Here is a 17938-nt window from a genome sequence, read left to right as displayed (position 1 = left end):
TTGTCTTTTGTCTCGTCAAGTAACTTTACAAGATAGACTTACAACATTACGAGACAAACGACATAGGGCTTTTAAGTTATTTTACAAACTCCCCACTGTTGTAGATATTTCATGAGACAAATATTCACAACTTCACGAGATATTTGTCTTGTGAAGCTTAAATACACCCAAAATATGTGAAATCAAACTCAAATGAACATTTATCCCTTTACACCATATATGTTTTTTAAATTCATTGAAGTTCAAATGATGAAATAGCAAATATGTCGTTGATAAAAAGAGTCCAACAATGGTTGAAAACTCAACGAAAAGAAGAAGAAATAGAAAACCGTAACTTCCACGGGAAGATGAAGTCTTTGGGATAAGATTTATTTTTTTGGATTCATTTGAAGGCAAATTTGTACTTTTACGTGTTGGATCCCTCCATTTAAAGTCTGAAAAGTTGGAAAAGAGGATATAAAAAAATAGATTTTAAAAATGAGGTTACTTTTGAATGGAAAGAAGTTTTTTGGTTCAAAACTGGCAATTTCCCATTTTACTTCCTAAATTTTGATTTTATGTTAAATTTTTCCATTTATATGCCTAATTTTTTTTTTCAATAGTGTGATGTATTTGAACTTTTGATTTATTGGCTAAGAGAAGTTGCTTCAAAAAAATTTGAGTTGTGATTAAATTGACATTAAATTTCTGTATTGTGTATTTAAAGCATCATCGAGCATGTATCTAAATAAAATAGATGATGCAACGGTTATTGTTTACAAGAGGATTTAGATATCTAATCTTTCGATGTCATAATTTCATGAGTCACAAAACAGTGTCCAACATGGTTAGACAGTTTTATTTGTTTCACAAAAATATATGTAAGGATTACCGTAAGTATTTTGCTAACTATATTTTTTTGGTAGGATTTGTGTGTGGAAATATTTAAAAATAAAACTTATATATTAGTTTTGAGTTATTTACTATTATTTGAACAATTTTTTTCTATAAGATTTTTAATTTATTTATACAGTATGTTGTTGTAAATTTGAGGAGCACAATGACACACAATAAATAGATATAGAGAAAATATAATATAATAATAATATATAACAAAATAAATAGATATTAAAATAAATAAAACATAACATATAAATAAAATAAATTAACAAAATATGATATAAATAATTTCTTTGGCAAGTAGGAGGTGAATCAATAATGTATAATGTTGAGACACATGGACAACACTTTGGGAAATAAGGGCATGACACATGATCAATAGATACTAAGCATGAGCAGCTAGGGGCATCTATTATCATGATATTTATAATACTTCCTCAGTCCCCCTTAGATGCCCATTATATATATGAAAATATGTCTTGTTAAAACCTTACCAGAAAAAAACCCAATGGAAAAAAATCCTAGTGAAGGGAAAATATTACATATTTCATATAATTTATACTCCTAAAAAATATATTTACTCCCTCTCATAGAAACATCACTTGAGATCTCTGAATCGCCGCATTTCAATGTTGTGTACCAATTTTTCAAATATTGCAGTAGGTAATGCCTTTGTAAACAAGTCTGTCAAGTTATCTTTCAAATAAATTTGTTATACAGTGATGTTGTCATTTTCTTCAAGATCATGAGTGTAGAAAACCTTTAGTGAAATATGTTTTGTTCTATCTCCTTTAATATATCCTCCTCTGATTTAGGATATGCATATGTTATCTTCGTATAATATTATTTGAAGATTTTTACTAGAAAACAAACCACATGTTCCATGAATGTGATGAGTCATTGATCTTAGCCATACACATTCTCGACTAGCCTCATGAATTGCAAGAATTTCAGCATGATTCGAAAAAGTAGTTGTTATGGTCTGTTTCATTGAGTGTCACGATACAACAGTTCTTCCATATGTGAATAGATAAACTGTTTGAGATATAACTTTGTGTGGATCAGATAAATATCTAAAATCTACATAACCAACTAGATCAAAATTCAATTTGTTTGAATGAAACAAACTCATATCAATCATTCTTTAGAGATAACGGAATATATGATTAAATTCGTTCCAATGTTTTTTTTTTTTTTTTTTTGTTGAAGAAGAATTATATCTTTCTACTAAATTTACTGAAAATGCAATACATGGTCTTGTATTACTAGCAAGATACATAAATGCACCAATAGCATTAAGATATGGTACTTCAGGACTAAGAAGTTCATTATCGTCTCGAGGTCGAAATATATCTTTCTTTACATCTAGTGAACGAACTTCCATTAGAATGTTCAATGGATGTGCTTTGTCCATATAAATCCTTTTCAAAACTTTTTCTGTATAAGTTGATTGATGAATAAATATCTCATCTATTAAATGCTCAATTTGCAAGCCAAGGCAAAATTTTGTTCTTCCGAAATCTTTCATCTCAAATTCTTTCTTATGATATTCTATTACCTTTAAAAGCTCTTCAGGAGTTCTAATTATATTTAAATCATCAACATATACAGTTATAATAGCAAATTCTTACTGTGATTTCTTTATAAAAACACATGGACATATTGGATTGTTTTGATATCCTTCTTTCAACAAATATCCACTCAAGTGATTATACCACATTCGTCCTAATTGTTTCAATCCATATAGCGATCTCTATAACTTTATTGAATTCAATTCTCGGGAATTTGATTTATATGTTTCAGGTACCTTATATCCTTTTGGGATTCTCATATAAGTATTGTTATCAAGAAATACATATAAATATGTTATGACTACATCCATAAGATGCACGTCCAGATTTTCATACACAGTCAGACCAATTAAATATCTTAATGTAATTGCATCCACCACCGGAGAATACATCACCTTATAATCAATACCAAGTCTTTGTAAAAAACATTGTGCAACTAGTCTTGTTTTATATCTCGTGACCACATTATTTTCATTTCTTTTCCTCACAAATACTCATTTGTATCCCACAGGTTTGACACCTTATGGTGTTCGGACTACTGGTCTAAAAATCTAACGTTTTGAAAGTGAGTTTAATTATGCCTCGATTACTTTTTTCACTAAAATCAATCTTTTCTATGTCAACATTCTTCAATAGATTTTAGTTCAGGATCCTCAATTTCAGATATAATATCAAGAGCAACATTATACGTCAAAATGTTGTCAATAACTACATTAGTTCGGTTCCATATTTTTCCTTTCATGACATGGTTTATTAAAATCTCATTATTCTTTTTAGGTACCTTCCTCACTAGTCATGTCAAAGATTTCTTCATGTGTATTTATATCCTCAACCAAGTCTACTTGACTATTTATTATTTTTATTTTTCAAGGATTTTTATCTTTGGAACTCACTGGTCTACGACGCTTCTGGTGTGTTACAGACTCATTATTGACAACTTTATGTTAGGATATTGATTTTCGATGGAACATTTGCAGCTGGTATATGTGACTTAGTTAGTTTCTTTGCATCTATAAATGCATCTAGTAACTAATTTGCTATATTTTCCAAATGAATTGTATTCTAAACTTCAAGTTCACGTTCATCATACAGTGATCTAAATGAAACAATAACAATGTATTCCATATAATTCTTTTTTCCAACTTCTTAATTCCTCCCCCTAATGTTGAAAATTTTGTCTCAATAAAATGACGATTAGAAAATCGTGTAGTAAATACATCACCTTTCAGGGGTTCAAGATATTTTATAATTTATGGGAAATCATATTCAATATATATTCATAACCTTCTTTGAAGATCCATCTTAGTACATTATGGTTGAGCAATTGGAACATATACTGCAATCCAAAAATTTTTAAATGGATAATATTTGGCTCATAGTCATAAGCTAATTGTAATGGCGAGTACGTATGATAAGATACTAGCCTAATGCGTACAAGTGACGTTGCATGTAAAATAGCATGTCCCTATACAGATATAGAAAGCTTGGCTCTCATAAGCAATGATCTACCAATTAAATCCAAACATTTTATACTAAACCATTTTGTGTATGAACATGAGCTACAGAATGTTTAACACTTATCCCAATTGACATATAATAATTAGCAAAAGTTTGTGATGTAAATTCACCAGCATTATCAAAACAAATGGTCTTAATCGTATAATCAGAAAATTGTGCTCTTAACTTAATTATTTGAGCACGTAATCTTGAAAATGCAAGATTGCGACTTAATAATAAGCACGCATGTGACCATCTACTAGATGCGTCTACTAATACCATAAAATATTTAAATAGTCCACTTGGTAGGTTAATAGGTCCACATATATCACCATAAATTCGTTCTAAAAATGTAGGTGATTCAGTCCCCACTTTAGTTAGTGATTGTCTAATTATCAATTTTCCTTGCGAGCAAGCTGTTGGGTTACATGTCCTAAAACTCGCAGTTTTTAAACTTTAAACATATTTCTATTTACAATAAAGATATTATTGAGATCGTTTCAATAAAGTTGTTATTGAACATATAAATTGCATTTATACATTCCTAAATCCAATAAACTAACGATCCCAAGGCTATAACATGAATACTTAAACTTTATGTAGAGACATAAAAGATGATCAAATTTGAGTGTATAGTCAAAATGGTTATAAGTATATGGACAGAGTTGGGTACCTTATCCTAGGAATACTATGGATACGACCCGCTTTGTATAATGATACAAACGATGTGATCCCAAAGTCGTTCATGTAGAGACATGCGAGTGGAGGCATCCTATGCAAAAGATGACGAAATGTCATTTTTCTTTATAAGGACAGTTTACTATTAAAATTGACTATTTCAATTCAATGACCTAAGGTAACTTGATATCAATCTTGAGTTAACTATGAACTCCTGTTTATTTGGATTATTCTTTAATTTGCATGGGTGAGAGTGACTCAACATCGTTGCTTAATAAGCCTCCCATTTTAGGGATAAGATCAGATAGATAGCTAGGACATAGTTCTGAAAGACAAAATTCACTCCTACCCATCTTAGGGTTAGCAGATAGGTTATTTCCTTAAGTATTGACTCCTGGTCTTGAACAAAGAGGTCCCGCCTTTTAAGGAACAAAAGGTAATCTCGAGGGTAAAACAGTCATTTGACCTAACCATTATTACGAACAACCTGTGAAGGGTTAACTTACTAATTATGGTTATATCAAGTGGACACTATATATCTACAGTGAGGAGAGTGCAACTACTAAGCTATAGTAGAGTGTCTCGCTAGTTAACGAATGTTGATTAATTTGGTTTAAAGAGTTTAGTCAATTAATCTTAAATCATTGGAGTTCGTGATTTGTAGGTCCATTAGGTCCTTTTACTAGCTTATAAAAGGATTAAATCTTAGAAAAGTGTGTTGAGAGAATTTGAAATGTTCAAATTCAATTTAGGGTTTGGTTTATTATATTCGATATAATTAAACGTTTAATTAACAAATTATTGGAGAGTTGGAAATATTTAAATTTGATTTAAATATTAATTACATTAATAAGGATTCACGTTGGATTAGATGTTTTATTAAATTAATATTTGATATTAAACTGATTATTAAATTAATTATTTATTTATTTAAAATAATTATATTTAAATAAATTTTAATTTGACATTTTAATTTTTGAAATTTTCAAAATTCAGACTTAAATTCTTTTTAATTTAATTGGATTGAATTAAATTGAATTAATAAATTGATAGTAGGGTTTCCCACAAATTCCACCTAATCCACAAGCTTAGTGCATTTTTCAATGTAAAATTAGAGATCTACTTGCATAAGATAATATATACAAGAGATGCCTAAAATCATATTAAGGTTCATGCAATTCACTGAAATTTTGAAAAACTGTTGCTTTTTTCGCCTGTAATTTTCATTATCTAAGAAAATCTTACTCAATTTGGATCCCACAATCTAATTTAAGGCTTGAGAATAGTAGAGAGGCTTTGTGATAGTCTACTTCAAGGTTTGAAGAAGAAATTCGTGGAGATTTGCAGCAATCAAGTGATTTCATCAAAAGTTGTACTCTTGAAACCCGATTTATGTTATTATCTTGAATATGCATGCTAATCCATTAAAATTGATGTAGTTAGATTGCTTAGGATCCTAATAGCTTCCATATATTGAATGTCAACTCCATCATAATCATCACATGATAATTCATTATCATGAAGAATCTACTGGCTCTTTAATGGATGTCCATTTGAATTATCAACAATTTCTCTCATCATTATAGACCTTGGATGACCTAATCTATTATGTCAAATTGTAATTATGTCTGAATTCATGAATTTCAAGTTCATTGTTGCATATGTTTCAATTACTCGTATATAAGTATAATATAATCCAGAAGATAAAGCATACAACTCTTCCAGTATATGTTTTATATATGAGATAGTAGATATGATATAAAGATACTCCATTTTATTCTTTTTATCAATCTCAATATGATAACCATTTAAAACTAAGTAGATTTCTCTTTGATTAACTAGAGAACAGTAAATTGTCAATTGTAATTTTTGTTCCTCTAGACAAAAATAATATTTGCTTTTCTAAAGCTTGCAATTAGGTTTACCGAACCTGATATCATATTGACTTTGCTTCCAACATTGTCAATTTGGAAAAATATTTTCATTGTCAATTTGGAAAAATATTTTCTACTTGTAAGTATTGTATGTGTAGTTACACGGTCTGCTAAACATAGATCTTCTTTTCTCATTTTTTAGTCACTCATTATATGAAAATGATCTAGGTTTCTTCATTAAAAGAAAATAACTACAATAAGAAAAACAACATTTGGAATATAAAGAGGCTAACATTTACTAAGAGGAACAAAAACATGGAGATGAATAAAAAAAATAATATTAAATCTAGATATTTTCAAAGTCAAAGGAAACATCAATTCTACCAATTTTCTCTTTAGGAGATTCAAGGAAGTCTGCCACATCCAAATTTGTCATATGGGATGGGTCAAATAAGTCATTATCCTGTATACAAAATTTTCTTCCACATTTTTTTCTTTTTTCTTCAGGGAGGCTTGATAGAGATCAACTAAGTCTTTTATCGTACGACAGATACGTGACCAATGCCTAATCATTCCGCATTAGAAGCATTTTTTTCAACAATTTTTGAACTCTTATCTTGTGGAGCTTTTCTTTTGTGATCATCATTTTATGTGGTTCTTTTGAAATTTGAATTATTAGAATGACCATCACAAAAATGATAATTATTTCTTCCTCTGCCATAATCATGACTTCGACCACGACCACAACCTCGACCATGATTATTAACATCCATATCATTTACTTCAGGTAATGATGTTATTCTAGTTGGTCGAGATTCGTGATTTTTCTTCAATAACTCATTATTTTGTTCAACCACGATAAGACATTAAATTAGTTTAAAATATTGTTTAAAACCTTTCTCTCGATATTGCTAGTGCAGAAGTATATCCCAAATGTAGAAAAATATCTTCTCTAATATATTGGTTTAAAATTTTTGAGCCTCAAGTGCATCCATTTACGACGAGCTTTTAGGAAAAAAAAATTGTTTTCTCATGATCACATTTTTATGATATCTAGGTATATTTTGACATTGAGCACCAATGACAAATAATTATTACTATTAATATCAAATGTTATAAATTCCAATTTTGTAATATTTTTCATAGTAACACTATCATAAAATATTATATTTATATGAGAAATTTAATATATATCAAATATGTAAAAAAAAAACATTTAGTTTATTAATTGTAACTAAGAGAGAGAAAAACTAACATATCTTTTAGGACCTATCTTTGGCGGAGAAAACGATAGGAGCTCGTGCTGATAATATGTTGTAAATTTGAGGAGCACAATAGCTCACAATAAAAACATGAATATGAAGAAAATATAATATAATAATAATATATAATAAAATAAATAGATATTAAAATAAATAAAACATGATATATAAATCAATAAAATAAAATGAATTAACAAAATATGAAATAAGAAATTTCTCTAAAATCTCTACTTTCTCCAATTTTTATGGATTTTGTCCAATGTGTATGTGTCTTGTCACTATTTATGGGTTATTTGGCAAGTAGTGGCAAATTACATAGACCCTAATAATATGTAATGTTAAGACACATGGATAACATTTTAGAAAATGAGAGCATAACACATAATCAAGAGACACTAATCCAGAGCATCTAATGAGCATCTATTATCATAATATTTATAATATATGTTATATTATATGGAATTTATATTTTTATAGAATATTTATTATTACGCGTTCAGCTTTAACTTTATACTTTATTCAAAACATCCCAAAGGGAATTGTAATTATTGTATTATTGCATTATTTATATAACTTCATATAATTATATTTAAGAGTTTTTTAATAAAAAGTTAAAACAAATAATTTTGGCAAGAGATCTATTTGTAGAATCAAAACAAATGTCATTATTCAACCTAGAATCTTGAAACAAACAACTATCCCATAATTATGGACTATGTGAAAAGCAATTATGGAAGAATTTTAATACTATGTGAAAAACGTGTTATATTCATTTTTCAATTATTCATATAACAATCTAAAATTTAGCTTCGATTTTTAGGGAATCTTCTAGATTATAGCCATGTCTACTACTCATCTTGACATCGATTTGAATCCTTCATTGCTTGAAATTCTAGTCGATTTTGAAGGAATCAAACTTGCAATTGTATCAGAGATTTCCCATCTACAAATTCAATCTGACTATCTGCAAATTGTTGCATTACTAAATGAAAGTTCCTCTGCCCTAAATGAAGTTAGAAGTTGGATTGAAGAAATCAAATCTCATGTGCCTTCATCCATTGTATTTCTTTTTGCCGTGTTAGTAGAATTTGTAACTCTGTAACTGATTCTCTTGCAAAATTAGCGAGAGAAAATCTCTTAATTGGTATATGGGTTGATAATTTCCCTTCTCTTCTAGTTAGTCTTGCTACTAGAGATGTGTCCTCTCGTTTAGCCCATTAAGATATTTATAAAAAGTATTTTTTTATTCAAAAAAATCAAAAAATCAAAATTAAAAATCAGTTTTTATCGTTGCATATATCTTTGGATTTTTTTTTTCTTCACATCTATTTCTCTCTCTTTTTTTAGTACAACATCTATCTCATTTTATGACCATGAAAATTTGAACAATTTAGGTCTCGTTTGACAACCATTTGATTTTTTGCTTTTGTTTTTTAAAATTAAGTCTATTTGATCCACTTTTCTTACAATAAAGTGTATCCTTTTTAAGTACAATAGTTTAATTCTTAACCAAATTTAAAAAATAAAACAACTTTTTGAAAGCTATTGTTTTTATTTCTAAAAAATTGGCTTGTTTTTTAAATTATTGGTAAAAAGTAGATAACAAATATTGAAATTTGGAGGTGAAAATAATGTCCTGGGTTTAATTTTAAAAAACAAAATGGTTTAAAAAAAAATGGAACTTTAGTTTTTATGGACAATTTTTACCAACATTTTTCAAATAATTCGCAGTAGACATAATGACTTACCATTTAAATCATAATCAATTATAGTTTAACTTACAATAAAACAAGCATTAAGTTCCATTCTTAAATAGACATTAAATGTCTATATAAGAATGTTATGCATAATTTGATCATTATAACTCTAAGCACAATAATTTAGTATTATTTTAACCATATTATAAATATAATAATAATAATAGATATCTACTAGTGTCATGCTTAATGTCCAATGTCAAGTGTCATTTTTAAAGGGGTCGAATCCCAAGCAAAAGTGTGTGATCCCCTTGTAATTTTATTTTCGTTTTTACATGAACAAAATACGATATAAAAATAATAACATAATGGATAAACAATCAAGATTAGCATGCATTTAAGAGAAGAAAAAAGGAAGAGCTAAACTTTACCTTTGTAGATTTGCAAATTCTTCACGATTTTCCCTGCGTCTTCTTCAGAACGTCTCTTCAATGATAAAGGGACACCGCCGTAAGTGAAACCTTGTTATTCTCTAGGATCCCAAGAATTGGATGTGTGGTCTCTACGACTTGGAAGAGGAAGAAGTAGTATAGAAAAAAAAATAGATTTTGAGAGAAGTAGTAGGAGACTGGGATTCAGAATTCTCAATTCAACCGTGTCACAAACATGAGCCATGAAGACAGAGAATGAGGACCCCCTTCTCCAATCTTTCCTATTCCTACTCTAGTTCTAATTTAATTAAATAATTTTTATTTAATTAATTAGTCTAATACTTAAATAAACATATATATTAAATCTAATTTAATATATATAATTTAATTAAATAAATAAACACTACATGTTTATTTATCTCTCCTTCTAAAAAATTAATTAATTAATTAATTAATCATTAATTAATCAATTAAGAATTAGTCAACATATAATTATCACATATTTATATATACATCTATCTAATATTTAAATCTTATTAAAATATTTTTCTCTTTTAATTATAGATCACATCTATAATTAACCATATTATATTAATCTTATTAATATGCAATTGATTCCAACAATTTAAACCATTTCTCTTATATTCCTTTAGTGAGCTAACAAGGGGACCTTATGAACCTACATATTAGAAGCTCCAATGATATAAAATTAATTAATTAAACTCTTTAATTAAATTAATCAATTTTCATTAACTATCGGTCACTCCACTAAAGACCGAGAGTGGCACTCTTCGCACTGTAGATTTATTTATGTGTTCACGGATATAACCAATCAACGGTGAGTCGACCCTTCACAAATTGCTCATAATTATAGTTGGGTCAAAATACTGTTTTACCTGTGTAGTTACATCTAACTCCTTAAACACCACTGATGCCTCTAATGAACAAGCACTTTATAGTCCAATTATAAACTAACACTTCTCGGGCTAGTGAGAGATCAAGGCCTCAATGTTCAAGACCCAAAATCAGCTATTAAGGGAGCAATTTATCTACTTTTCCTAAGGTCGGGAAATGAGTGAATTCCATCTTGTGTAGTTGTGTTCTCAACTTCCTACTCGGACAACTCCCCAAAATGGTAGGCTTGTTGAGTCAGCTAACAAGGCCAGTCTCACCCATACAAATCAAAGGATTGCCCTCATAGACAGGAGTTCACAACCCACTCAGGATTAAGGTCAAGTCACCTATGGTCATCCTAGTGAAATATAAGTCTCTACTAGCAATGGTGTTATATAGAGAGACTATTCATTTCGCGGTTCGATCTTACACAAACTCTTTGAATAGAATATCTCCGCTCGCATGTCTCCACATGAACGATCAAGATCAGATCATTTGTAGCACTTTACAACAATTGTGACATCTACAAAGCATACCGTTTTCATAGTGTCATCAGGATAAGATACCCAGCTTTATCCATTTACTACAGATCCTTTAGGTTATCACTTAAACGTGATCCACCTGTATGTCTCCATATACATATTTAAGTTTCATAAAATAACCTTGGATCTTAGCTTATTGGATTGATTTAATGTAGTTTAAACATTAATAAAATACCTCTTATTTTATTAGATATATAATTTGTCTTTATAAATTATAAGATACACTCGATTTAGGACATTAACTCCAACAATCTTCCACCTTCCCTAAAACGAGTGGGATATACTATATCAAATACAATACAATGAATAAGTGGAGTATAAAGTATCAAGTACAATTATGTGCGGAGTAAAACAAATATACATAGTGAATTGAGTGAATTTTTGTGTGAATTTATTAATTGAAACAAAACACCTAGCTTGGGTCGACCTAGTTTATTCCATTCCCTTTCAATTCTATCATGGACTTAATCATAAGATTAATGTGAGATTTTAAAAAAAATAGCGAGAATGCTCCATTAATTAATAAAACCACAAGCATTAAGATTAAGGACAATGCTAAACCGAATAATTGATTTTCATCATCTAACCAACTACTCGAGTGAGATTTATCTAGATTAGAAAGTAATGCTCATCAAATAGAATCCCAATTTGACTTTACAAACTTATTTAACCCTTGCTTCTAGGTGATTAACTACCTAACGATTACAAATTAGGGCCAATCAAAGCAATCAATCATACTAACATAGCTAATTTTTCAGATTATCCCATGTAAGATAGATTGAAGAACAAATTCAAGATGAAATCTCATAAAATTCAGAACAATCTCAGCAGTTACAACCCAAGTCTCAAGAATGAAGAAGGAATGGAAATAAACTACAAAACCCAAGCTAAATACTTACCTATTAGTCACAAATCATCCTCTAAAATCAATAATCAAGTTGTATGATGCTAAAAATGGCAAGAGATTATAGTGTTTGGTTGAAAGGAGAAGGAAAATAAGTCAAAAATGGCAAAACGGCGTGATAACCTACATTTCAAACGGAAAATGTGATATATAGCAGGTGTCGCAGTATTGCAACGCTGTGTAAGCAAGCTTGCGCGCCTCCGTCTGGTGTTCGTATTGTTGCAATGTTTCCGTGTTCCAAGTAAAAATATAATGCTTTTGTCCCCTAGCGTTGCAACGCTCCGATGAGGGCAAAAGTGTGATTATTCAGCCTTCTTTCCCTTTTGGTGCAGTTTAGCTCCCAACTTGGCCGTTTTATCGTCTTTTTATCTCGAGTGCTTCATTCAACCTCTTGTACACTCGAGACCTATAAAAATATCAATTAAACACATTAAATAGCCTAACGATCCTGAATTAAGGAGAGAAATATAGCACATTTTCGATGCTATCAAGTTTTGTCCTAATGAGCCAACCGAAGGGAAAAACCGATTAGGGAAAAAACTAAAGCAGTCCTATCTACAAACCATTTCTAAAGTTTGCCCATGATATTAACCTAATGCACAAACCATCTGAAGGGGGACGCTCCTAGGACGCCTCGAGGTCGTGCAAGAAGGTCTCACGATGCAAACCAATGAAGGAGACCATAGGTCATGTTGACACATATCCTTCTCCCACTTATTATAAACACTCTCTTCATTCACCTTGATATTGACCCATGCAAACACCATCCAAAGAGGGACACTCCCGTCTCGAGACCGAGCATGAGTCTTACGACGTGAACTTTTAAGGAGTATGTGAGTGAAAAAAATTGACATATTGTATATATCTTTTTCCTCCCACTGAGTATTTTACAAAAATTGGTTATTAACGTAGTAAAAAAACGATTAATTAGCTTTAATTAAGTCTTTGTTAATTTGCTCAATATAACACTTATATTGAATATTTTAACAACATGTGACTCCATTTGTTAAACCTTTTAACGAAATCAATCACTTATTGCATGCTTATAAAATATTTTCCTCATTCACCTTCCAGGTTGGCTCCCAGGTAGAGATGTTCTGTTTCCATCAGCTTAAATACCTCAGCCTAGATAGAACTTTCCTTAGACAAACGTCCCTTATGGACAATTATTTTATAAATTTAATTTCTTATTAAATTTCATTTTAATCCTATTAAAACAAATAAAAAGATTAACCTATTGCTAATCTCATTAGAAACGTGTTTAACATAAGTCTAAGTGAATTAATTTTAAATCATTTAAAATTAAATTGGACATATGTTTGCATGCAACTCTTTATTATAGATTTTAATTCTAATTTTATTATACTTATAACCATTATAAGATAATGAAAAATAAAATATATAATTGCATTCAAAGACATTGATTATATATAACATTTATATTTATCTAAGTAATGTCATGCTCAATGCAAAATTTATTTTAATTGAAAAATATAACAATTATATCTAACAAATATTAAGCACACATATCCATCATGTCATCATACATTATAACAATTATAACATAGTCTGATGCATGAACATGCTTAATGTACCATCATCTAAAATAATATAACACTCATATTAAGATGTATGAATACTTACATTTTGACATGATGCATGAACATATTTATCCTAAGGTGGGATTTTGAATCCAAAGGACATACTTTATGTACCATTAAAAAATAATTTAAATCATACATCCCATGCATAATTAAATTAACAAAATAGTAAAATTGACCATCTATTGACATTCCTAGAAAATAAAATAAAATCTAAAACCCTAGATTTTAGAAAATCCTAAAAGAAAACAGAAAAAGACAAAAAAAAAAAATTACTTCTATACAACGGCGACGGTAGATAAACCAGGGTTCAAAACGACAATCCAACCGTTCAAAACAAGACCCTAGGTGTCCTGAACATATTGACCAAATTTTAGCCGATCCAACGGTTAGAACTTCATTATCGACAAATTTTCAAAAACTGTCCTTGAAAAACCGAACTGTGCTGCATTGTTTTCTCTCCGTTTTTCTTGTTTTGCCTTTGTTTTCCCAGGTTCTTTTCACAGTAACCTTTTTCCATGAAAGGAACGGACCCACATAATCGATTTACAATATATATATAAAAAAAAAAAATCCATAAACACTGAGTTTTACATTGATCTCATCAATTAAAATTGTAAATCTAAATGTCAAATGCCTAAACAGTTAACCTGCAAACCACAATTAAAATCACATATATCTCATGCATATATTTTAAAAGCAACCCATCATTCTATTATGATTTTGTTTCTAAAGAACCGAAAATCAAAATTGCACAGATTGGTCTTTGATACCAATTGAAGGGATCGAATCCCAAGCGGAAACGTGTGATCGCCTTGCAGTTTTGTTTCGGATTTTACATAAACAAAATACGGTATAAAAATAATAACATAATGGATAAACAATTAAGATTAGCATGCATTTACGAGAAGAAAAGAGGGAAGAGTACTCCAAAACATCTCTTCAATGATCAAGAGACACCAGCATAAGTGAAACCTTGTTATTCTCTAGGATCCCAAGAATTGGATGTGTGGTCTCCAAGACTTGGAAGAGGAAGAAGAAGTAGTAGTAGAGAAAAAAATAGAGATTTTGAGAGAAGTAGTAGAAGACTGGGATTCATAATTCCTAATTCAACTGTGTTACAAACATGGGCCATGAAGACCTATTTATAGAGAGGATGGGTGACCCCCTTCTCCTAATTTTTCTTATTCCTACTCTAGTTCTAATTTAATTAATTAGTCCAATAATTAAATTACCATATATATTAAATCGAATTTAATATATACAATTAATTAATAAATAAATAAACATCACATATTTATTTCTCTATTTCTAAAAAATTAATTAATTAATTAATCATTAATTAATCAATTAAACGACTATATTAAATCATATTTAATATAGAATTAATCAACATATAATTATCAAATATTTATATGTATACATCTCTTTAATATTTGAATCTTATTCAAGTATTTTTCTATCTTAATTATAGATCACATCTATAATTAACCATATTATATTAATCTTATTAATATGCAATTGATTTGAACAAATCAAACCATTCCTCTTATATATCCTTTAGTGAGCTAACAAGGTAACCTTATGGACCTACAAATTAGAAACTTCAATGATATAAGATTAATTAATTAAGTTCTTTAATTAAATTAATCAATTTTCGTTAACTACCGGTCACTCCATTAGAGACCGGTAGCTGTACTCTTCACACTATAGATTTATTTCTGTGTTCATGAATATAACCAATCAACAGTGAGTCGACCATTCACAAATTGCTCATAGCTATAGCTGAGTCAAAATATTGTTTTACCTATGTAGTTACATCTAACTCCTTAAATACCACTGATCCCTCTAATGAACAAACAGTTTATAGTTGGGTTTATAGTCCAACTATAAATTAACACCTCTCAGGCCAGTGAGAGGTTAAAGCCTCAATGTTCAAGTCTTAGAATCAGCTATTAAGGAAACAATTTATCTACTTTTTCCTAAGGTCGGGAAATGAGTGATTTCATCTTGTGTAATTGTGTTCCCTACTTCCTACTCAGACAAGTCCCCAAGATGGCAGGCTTGTTAAGTCAGCTAAGAAGGTCACTCTCACCCATACAAGTCAAAGGATTGCCCTCATAGATAGGAGTTTACAACTTACTCAGGTTTAAGGTCAAGTCACCTATAGTTATCCTAGTGAAATGTAAGTCTCTTCTAACAATGGTGTTATATAGAGAGACTATTCATTTTGCGGTTTGGTCTTATAGAAACTCTTTGTATAGAATACCATCGCTCGCATGTCTCCACATGAACGATTAGGATCAGATCATTTGTAACACTTTACAATAATTGTGACATCTACACAGCAGGCCGTATCATAGTGTCACCAAGATAAGGTAAGGTACTTAACCTTATTCATCTACTACAAACCGTTTAGACTTAAATGTGATCCACATGTATGTCTCCATACATGTTTAAGTTTCATAAAATAACCTTGAATCTTAGTTTATTGGATTGATTGCATAGTGTCCAAGTATGCCACCTCCTACTTGCAAAAATTTCGGTCATTTGTGGATTTTGTAAATATACATACATTGGTTGAAATTCCACGAATTTTAGAGAAAGTGGAAATTTTTGGAGGAATTTTCTATTTTCTATAATTTTCCCTTATTTATTTAGTTATTTTATTTTATTTATATATTATTTTAATATTATATGTTTAGAAAGTGGAGATTAGGTTGACGTGTAAAAAATGACTATTTATGTGTTTAGAATTTTTTTTTTTTGAATAGGTATTGTAATTAAAGTGTAGGGTGGAAAAATCGAACCTCAAACCACGAGATTGATAATATAAACATTATGCAAGTTGAGCTATGCTCTTGTTGGCTACGTGTTTAGAAATTGATTTCAAGAATGAAAGTATTTTTTAATGCTTCAAAAATTATTACAAATATTATGTTACTTCATGTTTGACTCTTTAAAATTATAATTGCTTACCATTATTTTAAAAAGTCTTAGCAATTATAAATTAAGGCTTACTTTGAAGTTGTTGTAACTTTTAAAATAAATTATTGCAATTGTGCTATTAAAAAAATTAATTATAAAATAAAGTAAGTTAATGTTTTGTAAATTTTTGCTTTAAACTAAAAAAAATTGGAGATTTTCAAAAATAGAAAAATAAAAAAAAGACTATTTACACAAAGTAGCAAAATTTATTTTTTTATAGAGATAGATAGAAACAGATATAAGTCTATCAATGTTTGTCAGTGATAGAAAGAACGGATTGAAGTCTATTTATATCCATTAGTATTTGTTTGTTATTTTTTTTGTAAATAGTTGGAGTGAAAATTTCTAAGAAAAATGTAAGATGTTTGATGATAAATATGTTTGGTTGTTGCGGTAAAATAGCGACTAAAATAAATCAATTATCAAAATTTACTCTTTTTTTTTTTATATATATATATATAATGTATATTTTTTAAATAATATATCATCCATGTCAACTTAAATTTATATTTTATTTAGATTGCTGGTTAAGTACAAGATTATTGTTAAATATGGGAGAGATATGTGCAATTTGAAAATATTTAAAAATTTATTTACGTGTTAGATTTATTTGTATGAATATTATTATTATGATTTAACCAATTTTTGTAAAAATTACGTTTAAAAAACTAAATTTGAGATTTATGAAATATAAAGATTAAAATTGGATAATTAAAATATAGAGACTAAAATTGAACAAATTTCAAAATGTAATTCTAAAATTGGTAGTTTAATCTACAAAGTATGATTATACATAAATCTATTTTTAAAAGAAGGCAGGGAACATGTATAAAAAATGTGAAAATGAAGTTGTGTTAAAAAATATTATTTTAAGAGGATCAATCTTATCAAACATTCAAAATGATTAAAAAAATTTCCTATACTTTTAACGCCAATTCATATCAACGTATACATTTGTGTGAAACACACACATAATTCCGTTATCATAAAGAAAAAAACCCGATATTAGTGAACAGAAAAATCCCAGGTTTTGATAATTTTAATTTCAATTATTATTATTATTTAATTAGAATTTCGATTATTATCAAACTCTAACTACCGTGCTCCTTAATGTAGCAAA

Source organism: Benincasa hispida, chromosome 9, assembly GCF_027475165.1.
Source record: "Benincasa hispida cultivar pf3 chromosome 9, pf3_genome.v1.1, whole genome shotgun sequence".
NCBI classification, from domain to species: domain Eukaryota; kingdom Viridiplantae; phylum Streptophyta; class Magnoliopsida; order Cucurbitales; family Cucurbitaceae; genus Benincasa; species Benincasa hispida.
The sequence above is the reverse complement of the archived record's forward strand: the minus strand, read 5'-3'. Positions refer to the sequence as shown.